Source organism: Lucilia cuprina, chromosome 5 (genome assembly GCF_022045245.1).
Source record: "Lucilia cuprina isolate Lc7/37 chromosome 5, ASM2204524v1, whole genome shotgun sequence".
Lineage (NCBI taxonomy): Eukaryota > Metazoa > Arthropoda > Insecta > Diptera > Calliphoridae > Lucilia > Lucilia cuprina.
The window spans coordinates 45,333,446-45,356,167 of NC_060953.1; the positions used below are offsets into that span (position 1 = coordinate 45,333,446).

At 27.6% G+C, this 22,722-nt stretch overlaps 1 protein-coding gene and 12 non-coding genes across 14 annotated transcripts in view; 9 read left to right on the top strand and 4 right to left on the bottom strand.

Annotated features, from left to right (window-relative positions):
- The window catches only part of LOC111688532 (serine/threonine-protein kinase NLK), a 157,496-nt gene that overhangs the window by 24,195 nt on the left and 110,579 nt on the right, over positions 1-22,722 (bottom strand). The window lies entirely within an intron of this gene.
- Trnaa-agc lies at positions 13,307-13,379 on the top strand. Its single transcript has one exon. It is a non-coding gene; the product is annotated as a tRNA-Ala (tRNA).
- Trnaa-agc lies at positions 13,669-13,741 on the top strand. Its single transcript has one exon. It is a non-coding gene; the product is annotated as a tRNA-Ala (tRNA).
- On the top strand, positions 14,030-14,102 carry Trnaa-agc. The gene has a single exon. It is a non-coding gene; the product is annotated as a tRNA-Ala (tRNA).
- Trnaa-agc lies at positions 14,256-14,328 on the top strand. Its single transcript has one exon. It is a non-coding gene; the product is annotated as a tRNA-Ala (tRNA).
- Trnaa-agc lies at positions 14,829-14,901 on the top strand. Its single transcript has one exon. It is a non-coding gene; the product is annotated as a tRNA-Ala (tRNA).
- Positions 15,110-15,182, bottom strand: Trnaa-agc. The gene has a single exon. It is a non-coding gene; the product is annotated as a tRNA-Ala (tRNA).
- Trnaa-agc lies at positions 15,320-15,392 on the bottom strand. Its single transcript has one exon. It is a non-coding gene; the product is annotated as a tRNA-Ala (tRNA).
- Positions 15,728-15,800, bottom strand: Trnaa-agc. Its single transcript has one exon. It is a non-coding gene; the product is annotated as a tRNA-Ala (tRNA).
- On the top strand, positions 16,469-16,541 carry Trnaa-agc. Its single transcript has one exon. It is a non-coding gene; the product is annotated as a tRNA-Ala (tRNA).
- Trnaa-agc lies at positions 16,668-16,740 on the top strand. Its single transcript has one exon. It is a non-coding gene; the product is annotated as a tRNA-Ala (tRNA).
- Positions 17,775-17,847, top strand: Trnaa-agc. Its single transcript has one exon. It is a non-coding gene; the product is annotated as a tRNA-Ala (tRNA).
- Trnaa-agc lies at positions 18,217-18,289 on the top strand. Its single transcript has one exon. It is a non-coding gene; the product is annotated as a tRNA-Ala (tRNA).

Here is a 22,722-nt window from a genome sequence, read left to right on the forward strand (position 1 = left end):
CTATCTATCTATCTATCTATCTATCTATCTATCTATCTATCTATCTATCTATCTATCTATCTATCTATCTATCTATCTATCTATCTATCTAATCTATCTATCTTATGTGGTTAAAATTTTTAATGTACCTTAAGAAACTTCTTAAAGTAAGCTTTTAATGACAATAGGAATGTAATGCTTTTCAACCAAGTTTAAATTTTATTACATATTTCACTTTTTTTTTCATAAAAAAGCTCAATTAGCTTTCTAATTTCCTTTTTACGAAAACAAAAATTATAAAAAAAAAACAAACTAAATAACCTTATTTAATTAAAAAATAAATTTCTATGTTTGTGTCAATCTAAAAATCTATTTATCTCTAGAGAAGTAAGTACGTGTATGTGTGTGAACAAGAGCGTTTGGTCGTAGCTGTTGAGTACAAGAATGTTGTTTGTTTGCTGATGGTTTATAATGCTTTTGCAATTTTCCAACATTTATGCAACGAGACAAATACATTCCATTCCATTCATAACCAAATAACAACCAGTCAACCAACAATTTTCAACAACTAATGTAGTTTGTTACCATTTCCTTCATAATCAATTTGATGATGTATTGCCCGGGGAGCCCTTTCGTAGGTAAGTATGCTATGGATTTTATTTAATATTATTTACTCGCTCTTAACCATTCTCTCTACACTTGGTGTCTGTTTAGTTTATATCTGAGGCTTTTATGTTGTATTGGATGTTTTCAACAGTGTTGAGATTTAAGGGATAAATGCTCAATAAAGTAGGAATTTTTAAAATTGCTTATTAAACGGTCATTACTAAAATATATCTTAATAGTGTCATAAGTAATTAGTATTGTTTATAAAGTATATTACTTAGTAATGTTGTAGTTTTTTTGTTAATTTAATTAAATATATTATTTAGAAATTCATAAATACCATCACTAGTAAATCTTCTGTCGAAATATAAATATAGTTAGACAATTTTGTACAACTACATAAACATACATATGTTTGTATGTATAGTTGAGAGTAAATAGAATTTATGCAATTTGAAAATTTACATCAGACAAATATTATGATGATGATGCTGACGACCATGAGAATGATTATGATGTTGATGTTGTTGTTATTGGTTGTTGGTTTTTAGCCTGAATGAAAATGCTGGTTTACTGGTTGATTCGATAAAATGTTTAGCAAATATTAATAAATTGAGTTAGAATTTAGTGTAAATTGAGGAAATAAAATGCATTTCAGTTTTTTTTTTTTATTATTATTTTTACAATGATTATGTTATTTATCTGCTGTTAGTAAACAAATTTTGTTTTTAAAACAATTTTTCGCACTATTAAAGTATTTCCGCTTGATGTAACATACATATTATTGCATTTAAATCCTATAAGTATGTTAAATATGTATTTAAATTTATTATAATAAATAGAGAGAGAGAGAGCGAGAAAATTTAAACAAATATTTGTTTTTAATTTTTATTACAAAAATTTACTTTTACTCACAATTTTACTCAGGGACATTGGCTATAAAATGCACATCCTTAAAGTATACTATACTTTTTACAATGTCGTTGTGAAATTTCTTTTTTTTTAAACTTAAACTTATAGTGGTTAGTTAGGAGAAAATTAAATACTTTTTAATTAGTATATGTTAAGGATGAAAAAAATTTATAAATTGTATTTCTTATGGTTTTTAAAATGCCACAGTGTTATTTCCTTTAACCTTTACTGTAGTGTAGTGGATGTAGTTTATTATACTTGTGGCAGCTTATTTTGCGTAATGAATAATTACACAATTATTTAACAGCAATTTATAGTTTAAAGCACATTTCTATATTATACACGAAAGTGGTTATAAAGAAAGTTTTTAGAATGGAAATAATATAATCACTCAAATTTTAATTCACATTAGCAACATGGCAAAGGGTCAAGTTTTATTATTTAAATTTTGTAAATTAATATTACTAAAAACTTTCGACGAATACAAAATTTACTCTATGGAAGTACTGAAATAGACATGAAAAAGCGATGATTTTAACACAGGCTTGTCATTGGAGGCATGTTCTTTTCTTGATTCAAAATTCATTACATCTGAAGTCATTCTCAGGAAGTAATTTTTATGGTCTTTTTTGGAAAGTTATAAGGAAGTGCAATTAAAATTACACATTTATCCATTAACTCCAAAATAAAATTGTTTTAATGAAAAAAAAAATCTGTACAAAAAATATACATTCAATTTTAAACGAAAATATATATTTTTATTGCTTCTTTGGAAGTCAATAAACATCACTTCCACAAAAGGTAAAAAAATTCACTTAGTGCTACTTTTGAAGAGGTGATAAATGTTATTCTTTTGAAAGTACTTCGTTTTATTTTTGCTGCGATGTATCAATTTTGGGTATATGGTTGTGTGGGAGCTAGATGAAATATTAAACCGCTTTTAACAGTTTTTAAAAGCCTCCATTTTTCTTGAGTTCATCGAGCCATTTGTGCCAAATTTCATGAAATTATATTGAAAATACCGACCTCTAATTTGATTATAAAGTTTACACGAACGGACAGACATACATGGATAAATTTATACAGAAACTGATTCTAAGGCGAATGATGGTAGGTGTAGTCTCTACAATCAGAAAACCCAATACTCATCCCACTAGACAACACCCAATACGAATCCCACTAGACAACACTCTCATGATTTTATTCTCAAATTTTGTGATCATATCGGTGGAGTGAATCTCTGCCAGAGGTGAGTGAGGAAGGTATTTGGTTTAAAGGTATAAAAGTTGAAAGAGTATTTCGTTTAAGTGTCTGTACTGTTTGTCTACACGGAGATCAAGTTGTCTGGTTGGTCAATGCTTGTAGCCCTCACATCTGTTTTTGAAATTTCTATCAAAAATAATATAATTTTTTTCCGAAAACTTTCTGATTATTCCCAAAATTCGCAATTTTAATAAATTAAAAAAAAATAAAATTTTAATAGTTTTAAAAAAAAATAAAAGAAACTTTTTATAAATATGTCAGGACCTACGAAAAGGAATCTGTACAACACCTTCTATGTGACTGCCCAGCCTTACAAGAGCACAGATTGCGCTATATTGGTAGAGATCCTTTCTCTGTCTTACTCTCTGGAGTGTCTCAGAGATGCGAATGTTCTTTACGGAGACTGCATGAATCTAGTACTCAACGAAATTAGAGTGGGAATTGCATTTCTAAGGGTAGCACAATGGACCGCTAGGCACAAGTTATATTTTTCTAAAGTACAAAATTTCAGGTCACGATATCTGAAAGCTCAGATGTGATGGAGAAAATCTGAGTTAATATTCGGATTCTGCGTAGCTATGTCTTTTAGGAAAGTATCGAAAATTCATCTTCAGAAGTGAAACGTATTGCATAGAGAGCGATGTTCTGCATATATCGAAACAAAATGTAATCGGATGGACCAACGTTATCAAAAGTATAGCAATGGCAATTCTAAGGGTAGCACAGTGGGCCATAAAGACCATGTTGTTCTAAAGTTCAAAATTTAAAATTTCAAAAGAAAATCTATGATCAGATTCGGATTCTGCGCATCTTTGTCATTTAGAAAATAATACTGTTCGAATCGAAAATTCACCTTCAGAAGTGAAACGCATCGTTCTGCATCTATAGAAACAAACTGTAATCGGACGAGCCAATGTTAAGGGTAGTACAATGGACCACTAGGCTCCAGTTGCAGTACAAAATTTCAAATTTCATGTCACGAAATCTATTGTTAGTTTCGAATTCTGCGCAGCTCTGTTCTTTCGAAATGAAACGTATCGCAAAGAGAGCGTTCTAAATCTATCGAAACAAACTGTAGTCGGACGGACAATGGTGTTTAACAAGTATATGACTGATTATAGTCATGTTTGGCCGCATAATCTTGACAAAATTGGGCCTATAATTGCTTAACCAAAAATGTCCCATTTGATTAGTTGATAGGTGGATGTATTTTACCTCAAATCCGAAGAAATACACCTAGGCCACAATCGGGCCTGTTGTATCCTAAGTTAAATCCATGGCTTGTGTTATAATTATTTACAACTCTAAAAGAATTCTAAAGTCTACTTCCCTAAAAGCTATGTTTTCTTCTTAACCAAACATTTAGTTACTCTCCATCATTAAATCTTAAATAGTAAATTTATACAATATATATATTTTTATTAAAACCCCTCTTAATATGTTCTTAATATTTTAATCATTAAGTATATTTAATGTTCTCAAAATGGGGTTAATAGTGGTTAATGAATAAGAAATAAAACAAGAATAGCAAAAAAGAGAAAAAATCTTATAAAATTCATCTTAAATAGGAAAATGAATTCCCATAATAAAACTGTATAAATATATACACTTCACACTCTTCAATAATATAAAAAATTCATTAAAAGTTGTCTGCAATTAAAGAGCATGAGTATTTTTATATTATACTCTATAGAAACCAACAGTAATGTTTAAGTAAATAAACATATGTACATCTTAGATGGCAAAGTAATTAACTACAGTTTTATCATATAAAAATTCATAATGATACTCAAGCATATGACTTGTATTTAAGTTTTTTAAATGTTCTTCTTTTACATACATTTAAAATTAAGACCCAAAATTATCTTAAATATAAATTTTATAACTTTTTTTATATGGTAGTTAAGCTATTTGGCTACAAAACCATTTCTTTATTTAATACATATACAAAATGTGTGTGTGTGCGTGTGACAGAATGAATGTAATTACATTAAAAGTCTCCTTAAAATAGGCAATGAATTAATACATCTAAATGATTTTAATTATAACGGTATTTTGGCAAAATATAATACAAAGAAAACAGAGAAAAAGAGAGCTAAAGGGAGTAAATAACATAAAGAGTATACTTATATTCCATTGCTGAAAAAGTAAGCAAAGGAAATTGTTTGTTTTTTTTCATGTTATTTTTCTTAAAAGATTTATGAACAAGAAGATTTGGGTTGTGTTTCGAAAAGAAAAGTGTGATGCTTAATTTGGTCATGGTTATGGCTGACTGGCGTGTTTTATATCGGTTTTTATTTCTAGAGATATTTTTTTGTTGTTTTTATCATAAACATATTTGGGTTCTTGTTTTTATACAAAAGCCTGATGAAATCAATGTTATTTTGTAAATATATTTTCATTTTTGTTTAGTTGCCTGAGTAGAGGTGTTTGTGTATAGGTATTAGTATGTTTTCAACAATTTCAATGTCTTCGTTGTAGTATATATACTTCTTTTGTTGTTTTTGCTGTAACATGTGTATCTTTTACATTTTATTTTTATATCATCTATATAATTTTTTTTGTTGGTATGTTGAAAAAAATGTCGAGGGAAGAGGTGGATGTTTAGTAAAATTGTAACAGAAAATTGTATTGCATAACCTAGCCATGGTCCTTACTATAGGCTAGACTATAGATTAGATTAGACTATAGACTAGAATACAGGCTAGAATGTAGACCAGACTATAGACTACACTATAGACTAGACTATAGACTAGACTATAGACTAGACTATAGACTAGATTATAGACTAGACTATAGACCAGACTATAGACTAGACTATAGAATAGACTATAGACTAGACTATAGACTAGATTATAGACTAGACTATAGACTAGACTATAGACTAGACTATAGACCAGACTATAGACTAGATTATAGACTAGACTATAGACTAGACTATAGACTAGACTATAGACTAGACTATAGACTAGACTATAGACTAGACTATAGACTAGACTATAGACTAGACTATAGACCTGACTAAAGACTAAATTATAGACTAGAATATAGATTAGACAGGATTATAAAGCATAAAGAGTATAAACTAGAATATAGACTAGACAATAGACTAGAATATAGATTAGAACATACAGTAGAATATAGACTAGCCTATCGACTAGAATATAAACTAGGGTGTAAACTAGATTATAGACTAAACTGTAGCATATACTATAAACTAGACTATAGACAAGACTATAGACTATAAACTTGACAAAAACTAGACCTATTTACACAAAACATTAAAAATTACACCATAGAACATTTAAAAATATTTAGCAATATCTTCAGAAATAATATCTCAACTTTTAGTTTTTCCGGTTTCCCTGCTATGTAGAAGATGTGTTTTGTAAAGTTTAAATACATTTCATATTGTATTTAAATTTTAAAAATATAACGCATATTTTTCAAATACTTGGTGTGAGCTCAGATTTTTTCACAATGTTTTGTGTAAGTTTGCTTTAACTACAGTTCAGTACTCAAAGAAATAGTAAATATACTAAATTTACTTAGACACTTGTAGTAGCTTCGAGGAGCTCATGGTATACTTGAAAGCTATGCGTAGCATTAACACTTGAAATTCATATAGAACAATGGAAAATTTTTGAAATATAATAATATGAAAGAAAAGATGACTTATTTATAGTGAGCTTAGCATGCAAATATGCTAAAAAAATTTCTTAGAAAACTAGTTCTTCAAATGATGAAAAATGTGAACCCAGAAAATACTCGATATGTTATAATTGCCGTAAGAAAATCGGAAATTTATATTTAATATAAGTAATTTGTTGTCTTTTACAAACATATCTTTATTGAAAAAATTGCTTATTGAATGACAGACAATTTTAAAAGTACTAACTAAAGGAAATTTTCTAACCGTAATCTGTATTTTCTTAGAATAATTACTTATAATTACTGTTAGTTAAAGCTTCAAATAATTATTTTTAAAATAGCATAAGCATAATATATGTATGTAAAATTAATCCGTATGTATGTATAAACAGTGTTGTTCATTAAAGAAATCTTTTTTTTAAGAATACCAAAAAAAAAACGAAAAACACACAACTAAAAAATTTCCAACTAAGATTACTAATGAAATACCGCAAAACCCTAGAGAGTTTTGTTTTTAATTCTTATAAAAATTCAAGGAAATATATTTAGAAAAAAAATACACTCAAAAACGTAGCGTTAGTTAAAAAAGATAAAGGAAAACTGAATTAAAAATGTTTAAAGGTTATGTTGATCAAATCCGATGAAATATACCTAGGCCACCATCAGTCCTGCTGTGCGATCCTTTTCATGAAAAAAGTGTTAATTAAAGGTACTTTTATCTAACTTTGACGAATGTCTGACAGTGGCCAAGAAAGTGCACTAGAGTTTCATTGTCCTCTGTACAGGCTTTATACTAGTCTCCAATCCACACGTCCAATTTTTTAAAGAAAATTTTCTGTCTTAAAGATTTTCTATAGAAAACATTCTGTCTTAAAAATTGTTCATAGAAAATTTTCTGTCTTAAAGATTTTCCATAGAAAATTGTCTGTCTTAAAGATTTTCTCTAGAAAATTGTCTGTCTTAAAGATTTTCTATAGAAAATTGTCTGTCTTAAAGATTTTCTATAGGAAATTGTCTGTCTTAAAGACTTTCTATATAAAATTATCAGTCTTAAAATTTTTCTTTAAAAAATTTCTGTAAAAAATTGTCTGTCTTAATGATTTTTTAGAGAAAATTGTCAGTCTTAAAGATTTTCTATAGCAAATTGTCTGTGTTAAAGATTTTCTATAGAAAATTATTCGTCTTAAAAATTTTCTAAAGATTTTCTATAGAAAATTGTCTGTCTTAAAGATTTTCTATAGAAAATTGTCTGTCTTAAAGATTTTCTATAGAAAATTGTCTGTCTTAAAGATTTTCTATAGAAAACTCTCTGTTTTTAAGATTTTCGATAGAAAATTGTTCGTCTTAAAAATTTTCTAAAGATTTTACATAGAAAATTTTCTGTGTTAAAGATTTCTGTAGAAAATTGTCTGTCTTAAAGATTTTCTATAGAAAATTGTCTGTATTAAAGATTTTCTTTAGAAAATTCTCTGTCTTAAAGATTTTCTTTACAAAATTGTCTGTCTTAAAATTTTTCTATCGAAATTTGTCTGTCTTAAAGATTTTCTAAAGAAAATTCTCTGTCTTAAAGATTTTCTTTACAAAATTGTCTGTATTTAAGATTTTCTTTACAAAATTATCTGTCTTAAAGATTTTATATAGAAAATTTTCTGTCTTTAAGATTTTCTATAGAAAATTGTCTGTGTTAAAGATTTTCTTTAGAAAATTGTCTTTCTTAAAAGTTTTCTTTAAAAAATGTCTTTCTTAAAGATTTTCTTTAGAAATTTTTTGTCTTATAGAAAGTTGTTTGTTTTATAGAGTTTTTTATAAGAGAACATTTTTATGTTAAAGAAAATTTTTTGTCTTAATGATTTTCTATAAAAAATTTTCAGTCTTAAAGATTTTCTATAGAAAATTTTCTGTCTTAAAGTTTTTATATAAAAAATGTTCTGTCTTAAAGATTTTCTATAGCAAATTTTTTGTTTTAAAGATTTTCTATAGAAAATTTTCTGTCTTAAAGATTTTCTGTAGAAAATTTTCTGATTTAAAGATTTTTATTAGAAAATTTTCTGATTTAAAGAATTTCAATAGTAGATCTTCAGTCTTAAAGATTTCCTATACAAAACATTCTGTTTTAAAGATTTTCTGGTTTCAGCTAACGCTATATTACAAAAAAAATTTAAAAATGAAATACATTTAACACACTAAATACATACGTTGTTACAATTATATTTCGAAACATTTTTCAGGGTTTCATCTCGAGAAAATAATGAACAAAAAAACACTCCCCCAACGAAAGATATGTATGTTTGAAGTAGAAATTGAAGAAAAAATTTATTTACATAAATTTAATTTTTAAGCGGATAAAATATTCAAGACACGTTTTCCGTGTTTACTAAATAGTAAAAAAAAATCAACAAAAATAAAACAAAGTCAAGGAGGAAAAAGGAAATAAAAGGAAAATATAAATATTTTTTAAGGTTATTCTATAACCATAACCAAAAAGATAAGATATACATGGTTTTGTATTAATAAATATTTAACAATAAAATATTTAACAATAGAAAAGTTTATTTTAAGAGAAGCAAATTTTAATGACTTTTTAAGTATGAAAAGACAAAAAAAATTTGTTTGATTTTAAAAGCTGACATAACATATTTTTTTTTGTAAAAATCTATTTTTTCTAACTTTTTGCAGGTTTAATTTTTGGCTCTTGATCAAAGTATCAAAGTAAATATGTTTCCTTTGATATTATGCCAATTCTATTTAGTAATTTTGTTTCAAAACTTTATATGAAAATAAAAGTAAAACATGTAAAAAACATGAAATGACATGTCAACTAATTGTCAACTGTGTGAATAAAATTTCTTACAAACATGTCAAATTTTTTATTAAATTTTTTTTCTTTGATTAAAAACTGTTATTTGAAGACAAATTGTTAAATGATTTAATAATTTAGTAAAAAAAAAAGGTTTCAATTACCATAAAAACATAAAACCTGCATTTTTGAACTAAAAATACGTGACATTTTCTGATACAAATTGATTTAAAAATTATTTTAAATTTATTTACATAAATGCATTATAAAATGTGAAAAATTTAACGCATTTCTTAAAATTTTTATTCGATATTTATAGGGGGATGTAGCTCAGATGGTAGAGCGCTCGCTTAGCATGTGAGAGGTACGGGGATCGATGCCCCGCATCTCCAAAATTGATTTTTTGGTAACGGAACTATAATCAAAACTAAATCTGTTTTTTTTTTTTTTTTTAATTTTTAGCCTTAAAGCCAGTGTTCAGGGACGTTGCTATTTTTGAATTTTTTATCCATTACAATTTAAAAAAGTTTTAAATTAAAAAAATACTTTAAATTTTACTAATATGTACCTGTTATAGGGGGATGTAGCTCAGATGGTAGAGCGCTCGCTTAGCATGTGAGAGGTACGGGGATCGATGCCCCGCATCTCCAGAAATTTTTAAATTGAATTCTAAAAATTTCTGAAATTGTTCATAAAAAGGGTTATCTAAAAACCCATAAAAGTAAGAGTTCAGAGCTAAAAATAGTGGGTTCCGAATGAACACAACTATTAGTCAAAAGGATCTAAACGAGTTCCCATAGGTCTTACAAAATATATTGTAAATAGACAAAAACTATTGCTATTCTGAAATTATATATCTTTATAAAAATTTTGTATGCAAGATCTTTATTGGCATAGTTGCGTTCTATTTTTAGAGCATAATACTACTCTGGGTCATGGTAAAAGTTTAAATCGCTTCCAATATACTTTAATATGGGGATGTAGCTCAGATGGTAGAGCGCTCGCTTAGCATGTGAGAGGTACGGGGATCGATGCCCCGCATCTCCAAAACTATAACTTTTTATTAAAGATTTCGTATAGAAAATGTTCTCTTTCAAAAATTTCATTCACAAATTTTCTATTGAAGATTTTCAGTCAAAGATTTTTTTAACTTTTCATATTAAAGATTTTTTATTAAAAACATTTAGTTTTAAAGATTTTCTAAGACTTTCTATAGAAAATGTTAAGTTTTAAAGATTTTCTATAGAAAATGTTCTGTCTTAAAGATTTTTTATAGAAAATATTCTGTCTTAATGATTTTTTATAGAAAATGTCTAGTTTTAATGATTTTCTGTCGAAAATGTTCTGTCTTAAATATCTTCTATAGAAAATGTTCTTTCTGAAAGATTTTCTATAGAAAATGTTCAGTTTTAAAGATTATCTGTAAAAAATGTTCTATCTTAAAGATTTTCATTGGAAAATGTTTTGACTTAAAGATTTTCAATAGAAATCTTCTGTCTTAAAAATTTTCTATTAAAAATGTTCAGTTTTAAAAATTTTCTAAGAAAAATATTCTTTCTTAAAGATTTTCTAAAGAAAACATTTAGTTTTAATGATTTTCTGTGGAAGATGTTCTGTCTTAAAGACTTTCTATAGAAAATGTTCTGCCTCAAAGATTTTCTATAAAAATTTTTCTGTTTTAAAAAATTTATATAGAAAATGTGTTGTCTGAATGATTTTCTATAGAAGATATTCAGCTTTAAAAGTTTTTTAAGGAAAATGTTCTGTCTTATAGACTTTCTATAGAAAATGTTCTTTCTTAAAATTTTTTGTAGAAAATATTCTAAAGATTTTCTATTGAAAATGTCCAGTTTTAAAGATTTTCTGCCGAAATTGTTCATCTTAAATATTTTTTATAGATAGAAAATCTTCTATCTTAAAGATTTTCTATAGAAAATGTTCAGTTTTAGAAATTTTCTGAAAAAATATTCTTTCTTAAAGATTTTCTATAGAAAATATTCAGTTTTAATGATGTTCTGTGGAACATCTTCTGTCTTGAAGACTTTCTATAGAAAATGTTGTCTTAATGATTGTGTGAGAGGTACGGGGATCGATGCCCCGCATCTCCAAAACTATAACTTTTTATTAAAGATTTCGTATAGAAAATGTTCTCTTTCACAAATTTTCTATCAAAAATTTCATTCACAAATTTTCTATTGAAGATTTTCAGTCAAAGATTTTTTTAACTTTTCATATTAAAGATTTTTTATTAAAAACATTTAGTTTTAAAGATTTTCTAAGACTTTCTATAGAAAATGTTAAGTTTTAAAGATTTTCTATAAAAAATTTTCTGTCTTAAAGATTTTCTATAGAAAATGTTCTGTCTTAAAGATTTTTTATAGAAAATATTCTGTCTTAATAATTTTTTATAGAAAATGTCTAGTTTTAATGATTTTCTGTCGAAAATGTTCTGTCTTAAATATCTTCTATAGAAAACGTTCTTTTTGAAAGATTTTCTATAGAAAATGTTTGGTTTTAAAGATTTTCTGCAGAAAATGTTCTGTATTAATGATTTTCTGCAGAAAATGTTCTGTATTAAAGATTTTCTGCAGAAAATGTTCTGTATTAAAGATTTTCTATAGAAAATATTCTGCCTTAAAGATTTTTAATTGAAAATGTTCTGTCTTGAAAATTATCTATAGAAAAGTTCCGTCTTCAAGATTTTCTATAGAAAATGTTCTGTCTTAATGATTTTCTATATAAAATTTCTGTCTTAAAGATTTTTTATAGAAAATTTGCTGTCTTAATGATTTGCTATGGAAGTTTGTGTCTTAAAGATTTTCTATAGAAAATGTTCTGTTTTAAAGATTTTTTATAGAAAATGTTCTGTCTTAAAGATTTTCTATTGAAAATTTTCTCTATTTTAGATTTTCTATAGAAAATTTTCTCTATTTTAGATTTTCTATAGAAAATTTTCTCTATTATAGATTTTCTATTGAAAATTTTCTCTATTAAAGATTTTCTATAGAAAATGTTCTGTCTAAAAGATTTTAAAGATTTTCTTTCAAATAAAATATTCGATTCTTAACGGGTTAATCTTCTCACTATAAATAAGCTCACAACTTTATCATCAATATCTATAACGTACAAAATTTTAACATGACGTTTGATGGGGTCTAATGCTTCAACTTAAGTGTTTGATTACAGCAAAAATTAGAAGACATAAACAAAAATTTATAAAAAAAATAATTTATAATACAAAAAAAAGCAGATTATAAATAAGAGATAACAATTGAGAAGAGCTTAGATAATTGAAGATTAATAGATTGTGTTGTGTAGACTGCTGTAGACAATGAAAAAGAGGGTTTCCTCAATGAAACGATGAATTGGCAACAATAACTAGAAATATGTAGTTTTTGTTTTTTTAAAGAAAGACTTAACAATAAAGCACGTACAAGTAGTGACCCAGTTATAATTTTTGTGTTAACTAGACATGATTATTAAAACTAATGTGTAGAAAATAGACCGCAAAAAAGAAATGAAAAAAAAGTAAATAAATAATAAAATAGAATAAATTAGCTAAAAGTTTGAAAAGAAAACGAAAACAAAAAAAGTGACGTAAAAGACAGCTGCTGATGAGAAAGTGATAGACAGATAGACAAAATATTGTTTTTTTTTGGAGGGGAAATTATTTTTAAAATAAAAGTGAATTTTTCTTTGTGGTGGAGTCGTTAGTTCTTATAAATATTTAAATAACTGTCAATATTAAATGTGTGTTTAACATATTTGTTAGTTGTTTTTTGACGGCTTGTGTCTGTCTGTCTTTCTTTCTGTCTGCCTTTTGATTTCTTTGTGATAATTTTGTTTGATTACAAAAAAGCTTTATATGTTTTTGTGTGAGTGTGTGTGTTTTTTCTTCATGACTGTTGGTTGCCTTTGGCTAAAATTATTGAATAAAAAACTAAACCAACTTGTTTTCTTGGCATTAGTTTGATTAGTTTTGGAGACTATTTTTAAGATTTTATTGTGGACTTTTGTGTGTAGAAATTTGAGGCTTTTTTTCTTATTGTATAAATAACTTTGACGTTTGTGTATATGAATGAGTTCATTTTATATAGAGGGGATGTAGCTCAGATGGTAGAGCGCTCGCTTAGCATGTGAGAGGTACGGGGATCGATGCCCCGCATCTCCAGAACTATTTTTTTTTATTTCAATTATTTGAAGGGTTTTAAAAAATGTTTTAATATTGAAGTTTAAAACACTTAATACAGATTTAAATTCTTAAAAAGTTTTTAATTTATTTCAAATCTACAATTGGATTACCGCAATATCTTGAGTAGAACAAGTTCAAATCCTTGTTAAAACCTATAGCTATGGAACTAATATGCCCGCTGCAGAAGTGGGCATATTAGCCGTTATAAATTACCGTTATTTTATAAAATTGACCATTGTGTTCGAGTTAATTCTAATTTTATTTACAAGGGGATGTAGCTCAGATGGTAGAGCGCTCGCTTAGCATGTGAGAGGTACGGGGATCGATGCCCCGCATCTCCAGATTTTATTTTGAAAAACTTTTTTATTCTAAAACAATTTGAACCAATATTAATAATATTGATTAAACTATTAAAGTTAGGATAAAGAACAATCGATTTTTAGAAGGATTTTATAAAGAAACTTTTGCTAAGGAAAAATTCAGCAAATTGAACGGTAGCAGACATTTGAGGGCCCAAATAAGTAAGCAAATAACAAATTAATAAAATTTACCGTTAATCGGAAACCGTTATAAACTATTTCTTTCAAATTATTATTATTTCAATTATTTAAATTTTAGATTTCTTATAAGGGGATGTAGCTCAGATGGTAGAGCGCTCGCTTAGCATGTGAGAGGTACGGGGATCGATGCCCCGCATCTCCAAAATCTTTTAAATAATTTTGTTAAATTTTTATTTAAAAGTTAAAAAATAGTTAATTTAATTAAATTAAAAAAAATAAAATTTTAAAAATATTTTAGTTTAAGAACTATTACATGTTTCTTAATGTTTAACATTCAATTTATACATCACCACTTGGGGATGTAGCTCAGATGGTAGAGCGCTCGCTTAGCATGTGAGAGGTACGGGGATCGATGCCCCGCATCTCCAGAGAAATTTTTAAATTTGAATTTTAAAAATTTCTAAAATGTGTAAATTATACGAAATACTTAAAAGGGGTGTCTTGTCTTGTGTCTATTGATGAGAAACTTTGAAAAAGGTTTAAAATATGTATAAGACTTGAAATGATCAATCAGGTTTAATAGAAATGAACTTGCAAAAGTATTAAATCTATATTTGATTAATCAACTATAGTTAATTAATAGAAACGTCTATTAGTTAAACTATTTCAGGGTTAAATCGGACAGAAAATATATGTAAATATGTATATATCGAGTTTTAATAAAAACATATTTAAAAATATCTCTCCAAGTTTTAATTTCTGACATTATATATACGACTTTGAAAACTCTATTGGATTAATGTGAAAAAAACATACGAGAATTATATAATATACCATTTCAAAAGTTTTTTATTAAATTCTATATTTGACCTCTAACCTAAGGGCTTAACCGATTAAAGTGAATATAATTTTAGAAAATTTTATATATGGGGATGTAGCTCAGATGGTAGAGCGCTCGCTTAGCATGTGAGAGGTACGGGGATCGATGCCCCGCATCTCCAAATTGATTTTTTCCTCAATTTTTAATGAAATTTACAAATTTTTTCAAAAATAAAGATAAGATATAATCAGACCAATTATGAACAATTATTATTTCCCGGGAGTGTTTCCCTTTTGCATGCTTTAGATGTAGAAAAGTGAACCAACTTCTAGGGAATTTATTATACAAAATAGTCTTGAATTTGAATTTCAATATAATAAAAGTTGATTTGGAGATGCGGGGCATCGATCCCCGTACCTCTCACATGCTAAGCGAGCGCTCTACCATCTGAGCTACATCCCCACTATAAAAATAACGGTAATTTAGAACTATTTGTAATTAACGGGGTAAATAAAGAAGTCGAGAAGTGTTATTGGAGGCGATTATGACCTTTAGCTAGGACTGTGTAATCGAATGAATAAATAAAACAAAATAAGTTTTGGAGATGCGGGGCATCGATCCCCGTACCTCTCACATGCTAAGCGAGCGCTCTACCATCTGAGCTACATCCCCTTGTAGATAGCTCGGCAAAACTTAAGTTAACATTTCGATTGTAATACATTTTTTATTAAAGAAATACATTTTAATTAAATATTCACTAGTCAAGTACTAAATGCATATAAATTAACTATTAAAGATAATAAGATCTATTAAAACTCTGTTAATAAATATTCTACTCATGACGCTTAAGTTATTTCTAAATCTTGCTACTAAGCAGTAACGATTTAAAATAGTATTGGTATTACAACACCTAAGCATAATTCTTTTGCTAGATGATTCTATTAATAGATTTGAAAACTGGCAACAAGGCAATTTTTTTTTGAAGTAAAAATAAAAAAACTATCAATTGGAGATGCGGGGCATCGATCCCCGTACCTCTCACATGCTAAGCGAGCGCTCTACCATCTGAGCTACATCCCCATATTAAAAATTACTGCAAATTAGTTGAGTGTATTTTCAAATCCTTTTTGTTTTAATTTCAAAATATTATTAACTAAATTATTTAGTTTAATTTTATTTAACAAAATTAATCACGTTTTATTATAAAGTTTAAAGTGCATACTAATTAATACAGAGTTTAAAAAAAGCATAATTTTTCGTTTAAATATTTCAATAAGTTTTGTAAAAGTGTTAGTGGAATTAGCAAATGGGAATTGTAAAATTTCAGGTTAAACAAATTTTGCACTGTTGCCATATTTCATTGCTATTTTTAGAACAATTTTTAAGCATAATTGCTTATCTTTAGCGAATAGTTTAGAATACATGACCTTGGCTTAAGTAATAGAACTTAAACTTTTCAAACATAAAGTTTAAGTTCGATTCCCTTTGGAGGTCAGTTTTAAAAAAGAAGTTTTAAAGAAATATTATTTACAAAATTAAATGTTTAATTATTTAATGAATATATGCACGTTATTTGAACACACTCTTTAGTCAATGTTAAATTTAATAATGATTAGTATGCACTTTTCAAATTATTGTTAAACGTGACTTATTTTTATATGAAATTTAAAGAAAAAAAACTAAAATCGTTAAAAATGTTTACAAAATTTTAATATAAATTTTTGTTAATTTTGTTTATTTTTCACTGTGGGGATGTAGCTCAGATGGTAGAGCGCTCGCTTAGCATGTGAGAGGTACGGGGATCGATGCCCCGCATCTCCAGTATTGATTTTTGAAATAAAAAATAAAATTTTTAACCGAAAATTTTGACTAAAAACTTTAACTAAAAATTTTAATTTTTAGTAAATTTTTATATAATTTAATAAAATTTGGAATGATTTTCTACAGGGGGATGTAGCTCAGATGGTAGAGCGCTCGCTTAGCATGTGAGAGGTACGGGGATCGATGCCCCGCATCTCCAAAAATAATTTTATATTTATTATTAATTTCCCATTATTGGTAAAATAAATTTGCTATGTTGCCAAATTGCTCTTAAGCTATTTTTAGAACAATTCAGCTAAAGAACTGTGCTTAGGCGTTGAAATAGTACAATCTGTAAATTAAAACTGTTTTGTAAAAGTTTTGTATTAAAATTAAATCGAAAATTAATTTAACAGGAAAAAAATCAAACAAAAAAAGAAGCATTTTCGAGATAAAATTTATTAAAAATTTTAGAAATATGTAAAACAAGTCTTTTCTATAGGAAGCTTCTCTTACGAAACTACTCTAACGATCACATTTAGACTGAAAACTTTTCTGTCGATCACTTTTCTATAGAAAACTTCAATGTCGATCACTTTTCTATAGAAAACTTCAATGTCGATCACTTTTCTATAGAAAACTTCAATGTCGATCACTTTTCTATAGAAAACTTCAATGTCGATCACTTTTCTATAGAAAAATTCAATGTCGATCACTTTTCTATAGAAAACTTTTGTGTCAATCACTTTTCTATAGAAAACTTTAATGTCGATCACTTTTCTATAGAAAAATTCGCTGTCGATCTCCAAAAATAATTTTATATTTATTATTAATTTCGCACTAATGGTAAAATAAATTTGCTATGTTGCTCTTAAGCTATTATTAGAACAATTCAGCTAAAGAACTGTGCTTAGACGTTGAAATAGTACAATCTGTAAATTGAAGATGTTTTGTAAAAGTTTCTTTTTCAAATTACTAAAGTTGAAAAATCTGTTAAATATCTTTAATGTTTTAGTAAATGCTTTAAATTAACAACTATTCATAATTACTTTAAAAGCACTTTTTTGAAAAAATAATACGTGTTTAGTTCAAAAACTCAATTGTCCAATTCACAATAGGTGTTGTACTGTTGTATCGTAGTATATTTTGATTTTAATAACTTACAACAATACGACATCGATTGTGAATTAAACAAATATTTTTGAACAAATCTTTGCAAATATATAGTAAAAAAATAAAACTTATTTCCTATAAGGGGATGTAGCTCAGATGGTAGAGCGCTCGCTTAGCATGTGAGAGGTACGGGGATCGATGCCCCGCATCTCCAATATTGTTTTATTAATACACATATACTATATATGTACATATATATTCGTCTTAATAATAATACATTACTTAATGCTAATAAATTAGAAGTAATTTGTTTGAATATCTACTCAATTTACAAAACAAAGCTTTCTGTTGCTTTCTGGTAGTCGTCATTAGTCAATTAACTTTGTTCAATATGCAGCATAATTTGTATGCAATAATACCGGTTGGGCGCAAAAGGTAATCAAAGCTACGTGATCAATTAATGACATTGAATTGGAATAAAGTAACTGTGTTTTTTCAGTTTTTTATGTTGATTTTGTAGTTTTTTTTGTAAAAAGAATTTGTATTTGTATAAGTAGTAAATATTTAGTAATATTTATATCGTGGGGATGTAGCTCAGATGGTAGAGCGCTCGCTTAGCATGTGAGAGGTACGGGGATCGATGCCCCGCATCTCCAGGTTAATTTTTGATCAATCAATTTTTTATCGGGAAAGAGTTTTGTGCCGAAGTATATAACGCATTGAAATATTGATTCTACCCTTTACCTTAAAGCATACCCAACTGTCTCAGAATCATTTTCTAAATCGATTTAGCTATGTCCGTCCGTACATGTAAACTACAGATCGCAATTTTCAAGATAATTTCATGAAACTTAACACATACGTTTCTTTTGGTTCTATGACGAATCCGTTTGAAAATGATTAAAATCCGCTCATTATTTCACTTAGCCCCCATACACCCAAATAGGTCGTAATTCTTACAAAATTGGCGCAACATATTTTGGTGCAAGTTTGAATATAACTGTTGATTTTCGTAATGATCGGGCTTCATTTGACACTTACCGCCATACAAAGTCCCCTTCAGAAAATTATTTAAAAATCAATAAATACAAATATTGATTGAGATCAAAAAACAATTTAAAAGCATTCTTATTAAAAATTATCCACATTTTTTACTTGCTATTCACTGGTGTAGGGTATCATATGTCCGGCCCTTATATATTCTTACTTAGTTTCTAAATCAATTTAGCTTTGTCCGTCCGACTCTCCATGTAAACATTATAATCAAATTTCAGGTAGCAATTTTCAAGATAAATTGATGAAGTCTACATTCCTTTCGACTCAAGGACAAAATCTATTGAAAATTGTTAAAATCGGTTCATTATTTCCCCGAACCGAACTATCGAACCACCTAAATAGGACTTTTTAGCCCATAATTTTGTTAAACGTTCTAGTATCTCTAAAATAAAATTTCAAGTCTTTGTTTTATATAATTCTAAACTATGCTGACCTTTTTGACCCTAGCCCCTATAAAAAGTCCCCTTCAGAACATGACTTGAAGATCAATTCACTTATAAACACTAGTATTATAACTATCTCTATGAAAATTTATAAGGATAGGCCCATATTTTATCATGTCCCCATATATACTACTCTCTTTTTCAAAAAATCTTTGTAAAGAAATTCTTCAAAATAATCCTATCTTTTAACATACACATTGTTATACGGTTCATGTGGTCGGCAATGATCACTTGTTTTAACTTTACAATTTTTAGACTTAAATTTTTTTTACTTACAGTTTAGATTTTAGAATTTATTTAGAAAAATTTGCTTACCTGAAAATAGAATAGAAAATAAATATACAATTAATAAGGTTTTTATGAATAAGTTTATAAAAAGAATTTCCTGACTATAGATCAATATATAGTTTAGACTACAGATCAGCCTAAATCTGCAATATAAATATGTCTGGACTATTGATCAGTCTACTACTATAGATAAAGTTACTGGCTAGACTCTAGTTTACTTTATAGGGTGAAATATAGACAGATTGGAATATATTTATATAATTCTAATGTCTGGGCTACTGATCAGTTTAAATTCTCGACTACTAATCACTCGACTTCTAATCACTCTATTATAGCTACTAGACTGTATGTAGATCAGTATCAGTAGTACGTATTACTGCTAGTTACTGGCTAAACTATAAGTGAAATATTGAAAGATTTGTAATCTAGAATACATGTATATCATTCTTAAGTCTGGACTACTGATCAGTCTAAATTCTTGACTACTGATCACTCTAGAGAGTGCAATGGCAATAGTATGAACTATAGAAGAGTTTTTAATTAGGACAGTCTTAAATCTGCATTACACATCAGTCTATACCCTGGACTATAGTTTTGCCTCTAGGTTGGAATATAGATTGAACTTAAGTCAATTAACTGTAGTCTGTAATATAGATAAATGTATAGTATGGACTGTAGATCAGTATCAGTAGTGTGTATTATATATCAGTCTATACTCTGAACTATGTACAGATCAGTAGTATATAGTATGGCTTCAGTCTATATTCTGGACAATAGATCAGTCAGGAACCTGTACTATAGATCAGTATATAGCTTGAAAAGATTTATAGATAAGTGTATATTTTGACTATAGATCAATCTTTGAACTGGATTATAGATCAGTTTTTAGTCTTGATTATAGATCAGTCTATAGGATAATAGATAAGTTTATTTTTTGGGCTATAGATTAATCTATAGTTTGCATTATAGATCAGTCTATAGGCTGGATTATAGAGCAGACTATAGTCTGGAACACTTTATAGTCTGGACAAAGGATCAGTCTATATACTGGACTACGGACCAGTCTATAGTCTAGATTTTAGATCAATTTAATTTATCACAACAAATCTATTCTTTTGCTAAAATTATAGTTTTTACTAAAACTCATATTTTTCACCAAAAAATTTTATTTACATTTTCTCACATATTCTAAATTTATTTATCGATTTGTTATCATTCTAAAAGATTTCTGTAAAATAATAACCAAAAAATATACCAACATTTTCCATTAATTTTCTATTTTTTTAATAATAAATAGAAAATATGTTGTTGATCTTCTTCTGTTGCCACAAACCTATAATCTCTAAAATAGATTAAAATTTTCTGTAATATGACAAAATGTTTAAAACTCAAAATGATAGATTACAGTATTTGAGCAATAGGAAAAAAAATGCAGTAAAATATACATATAAATCATTTCAAATTGCTACAAATGCCTGCGTACATTAGTCATCAAGTAGAAAACTGAAAATTAAAAAAAACAAGAACTAGTATAAAAACTACAGAATAAAACCTAAAACAGGAAATGCCTAGAAAAAACTATATCTCACAACCACACACAAAAAATGCAACAAATAGTAAATATTTTTAGAGAATCGCAGACGAAAAAGAAGAAAAAAAAAGGATTTGTCATGACAATATAGAACAACAAAAAATGCAAAAATCCTCAACACAACAGAAGTAAGACAACAAATTACAGAATCTGCAGTAAACGACATTGGCTGCCACATATGTAAGAGTGTTTGAATGTGGCAACTAGAAAAAAACCTTTAGGCTTTTAGTAGCGAGTGTGTAGTAAGTAGAAATATTTTTTTTGTTGTTTCCTTAAATACAAATTCTAAAAATATTAGTATGTATTTTAAAATCTCTTAATGTTATGAGTTAAGTTTAGTTTTATATATAATTTGTGTAAAATTTATGGAACAAAGAAATGGAGAAGTAATTATTTCCACTTTTTAGCAGAGATTCCTAAACTGATGCTGGTCTTATAATAGATGATTGCACATTGATCAGTCTGTAGACTGTATCTCCAGCTCAATATATCGTCTGGACTATAGTTCTAACTATAGGTTAGTCTGGACTATAGATTAGTTTATAGACTGGACTATAGATTACCCCATAGTCTGAACTATATATTAGTCTATAGTCTGGACTATAGATTAGTCTATAGTCTGGACTATAGATTAGTCTATAGTCTGGACTATAGATTAGTCTATAGTCTGGACTATAGATTAGTCTATAGTCTGGACTATAGATTAGTCTATAGTCTGGACTATAGATTAGTCTATAGTCTGGACTATAGATTAGTCTATAGTCTGGACTATAGATTAGTCTATAGTCTGGACTATAGATTAGTCTATAGTCTGGACTATAGATTAGTCTATAGTCTGGACTATAGATTAGTCTATAGTCTGGACTATAGATAAGTCTATAGTCTGGACTATAGATTAGTCTGTAGTCTGAACTATAGATTAGTCTATAATCTGGACTATAGATTAGTCTATAGTCTGGACTATAGATTAGTCTATAGTCTGGACTATAGATTAGTCTATAGTCTGGACTATAGATTAGTCTATAGTCTGGACTATAGATAAGCCTATTGTCTGGACTATAGATAAGTCTATTGTCTGACTATAGATATGTCTATAGTCTGGACTATAGATATGTCTATAGTCTGGACTATAGATATGTCTATAGTCTGGACTATAGATATGTCTATAGTCTGGACTATAAATAAGTCTATAGGCTGGACTATATATAAGTCTATAGTCTGGACTATATATAAGTCTATAGTCTTAACTATAGATAAGACTATAGTTGGACTATAAATAAGTCTATAGTCTGCCTATAGATAAGTCTATAGTCTTAACTATAGATAAGACTATAGTTGGACTATAAATAAGTCTATAGGCTGGACTATATATAAGTCTACAGTCTGGACTATAGATAAGTCTACAGTCTGGACTATAGATAAGTCTATAGTCTTGACTATATATAAGTCTATAGTCTGGACTTTATATATAAGTCTATAGTCTGGACTATATATAAGTCTATAGTCTGGACTTTATATATAAGTCTATAGTCTGGACTATATATAAGTCTATAGTCTGGACTTTATATATAAGTTTATAGTCTGGACTATATATAAGTCTATAGTATGGACTATAGATAAGTCTATAGTCTGGACTATAGATTTGTCTATAGTCTGGACTATAGATTAGTCTATAGTCTGGACTATAGATTAGTCTATAGTCTGGACTATA